This window comes from Coregonus clupeaformis, unplaced genomic scaffold (genome assembly GCF_020615455.1).
Source record: "Coregonus clupeaformis isolate EN_2021a unplaced genomic scaffold, ASM2061545v1 scaf0040, whole genome shotgun sequence".
Taxonomy (NCBI): Eukaryota; Metazoa; Chordata; class Actinopteri; order Salmoniformes; family Salmonidae; genus Coregonus; species Coregonus clupeaformis.
In genome coordinates, this window is record NW_025533495.1 from 752,501 (window position 1) to 754,968 (window position 2,468).

At 44.6% G+C, this 2,468-nt stretch overlaps 1 pseudogene; it reads right to left on the reverse strand.

Moving 5' to 3' along the window:
- The window catches only part of LOC123483176, a 2,058-nt pseudogene extending 219 nt beyond the window's left edge, over positions 1-1,839 (reverse strand).
- Between the last annotated feature and the right edge of the window lie 629 nt (positions 1,840-2,468).

Below are 2,468 nucleotides of genomic sequence, written 5' to 3' on the forward strand. Positions count from 1 at the left end.
TATCAGACAGTGGAAGAGATTGATGCACCTCTCAGGGGAGATGTTCTTCCTCTGCATCACCTTAAGGGATCGGATTGTTTTCTGGACGCTGTCTGGACTGCTTTCTGTCTGTGTCACCAGACCTCGTAGGGAGTTTCTGATTGGACTCCAGTGACATGCCATGAAGGAAGCGGACAAAGAGGTCCAGGTGTCCGTTCTTGCTCTCCAAGGCTTTATCCACGGTACTCTTCAGCAGCTCATGCAAGGTTAGCTCTTCAGACGCAGCTCTAGACTTTCTCTTGAGGAAGGGCTTCAGTGTATCCATGTTCTTGGTTGTGTAACAATGGTACATGTAGACAGCTGAGAGAAACTCCTGAATGCTCAGATGAACAAAGCAGTACACCACTCTCTGAAATAACACAGACTCTTCTTTAAAGATTTGTGTGCACACTCCTGAGTACACTGATGCTTCTTTGACATCAATGCCACACTCTTTCAGGTCTTCTTCATAGAACATGAGATTACCCTTCTCCAGATTTTCAAACGCCAGCTTCCCCAGCTTCAGAAGAATTTCCTTATCTGACTCCATGAGCTCCTGTTGATCCATCTCATCTCTTCCATGATATTTCTGGTTCTTCAGGCTGGTCTGAATGAGCAGGAAGTGTATTGCCATCTCAGTCAGAGTCGTGGGCATCTCTCTCCTCTTGTCTGTACTCAACATGTGTTCAAGGACTGTTGCAGAAATCCAACAGAACACTGGCATGTGGCACATGATGTGGAGGCTCCTTGATGTCTTTATGTGTGAGATGATTCTGCTGGCCAGGTCCTCATCACTGAATCTCTTCCTGAAGTACTCCTCCTTCTGTGGGTCATTGAACCCTCGTACCTCTGTCACCTGGTCAACACACTTAGGGGGGATCTGATTGGTTGCTGCAGGTCGGGAGGTTATCCATAGGAGAGCAGAGGGAAGCAGATTCCCCTTGATGAGGTTTGTCAGCAGAACATCGACAGACGATGTCTGGGTGACATCAGACACCTTTTCATTGTGCTGGAAATCCAATGGAAGTCTGCTTTCATCCAAACCATCAAAGATGAACATAGCTTTACAGGCAGTGAGTTTCTTTGCATTGCCTATGTCTAGTTCTGTGTGGAAGCCATTTAAAAGTCTGAGAAGACTGTACTGGAGATCTTTAATCAAGTTCAGCTCCCGGAAAGGAAGCACAAATATGATATCCACATCTTGGTTCGCCTTCTCTTCAGCCCAGTCTAGGATGAACTTCTGCACAGAGACTGTTTTTCCGATGCCAGCGATGCCCTTGGTCAGCACAGTTCTGATGCTTCTCTCTTGGCCTGGTAAGGGTTTAAAGATGTCATTGCAGTGGATTGCTGTGTCATGTGAGGTTGGTGTCCTGGATGCTGTCTCTAGCTGCCACACCTCATGTTCATTGTTAACCCCTTCATCTCTCTCCTTCTGTGATGTAGAGCTCTGTGTAAATCCTGTTGAGGGGAGTTTGGTTCCCTGCTATTTCCATGCCTTCTATCACACATTCATACCTCCTTTTCAGACTGTCTTTATGGTTTACTATAGCTCTCTGCAGGCTGTCATCCACTACAAGGGAAGAAGAACAATGATGTGTATCAGAAACATTAATTGACAGGATGAAAAGTGGGCCTTCCACAACTACAGTAACTTCTATTATCTCATAATATTGTAGTTAACTACTGTAAATCATATTAAGGTCTTGACTTGGCCCACGTGTGCAAGTGGTCTTACTGTTTTCAGAGCCTCGTGTTTTATTGGGTTGACTCAGGTGCTGTAGTACAGGCCGTGTTCTGGATCTCTTTCTACACTGAGGACAGTCATAGTCTCCTGAAGGAGCAGGTTTCTCCCAGTATCTGGTGATGCACTGTCTGCAGAACCAGTGTCCACAGGTGATAGAGACTGGATCCCTCAGCACCTGCTGACACACTGCACACCTGGACTGATCCTCTGGCAGAGTAGACCTTCCACTATAGAGATAAAGGAGAGAGAGATTGTAGATGTTAATACTGATCCTTTAACAGAGTAGACCTTCCACTACAGAGATAAAAGAGAGAGAGAGAGATTGTAGATGTTAATACTGATCCTCTAACAGAGTAGACCTTCCACTACAGAGATAAAGGAGAGAGAGATTGTAGATGTTAATACTGTTCATAGACAGACAGCTGGGAACAGTATACTCTGCTCTCTGAGTGTGGTAGTAGCCTCTGGAAAGGATAACATGTCCACAGTGGTATTACTAAACTATATGAACTCAGGTAGTAGAAACATGTCCACAGTGGTATTACTAAACTATATGAACTCAGAAGGTTGTAGAAACATGTCCACAGTGGTATTACTAAACTATATGAACTCAGAAGGTTGTAGAAACATGTCCACAGTGGTATTACTAAACTATATGAACTCAGAAGGTTGTAGAAACATGTCCACAGTGGTATTACTAAACTAT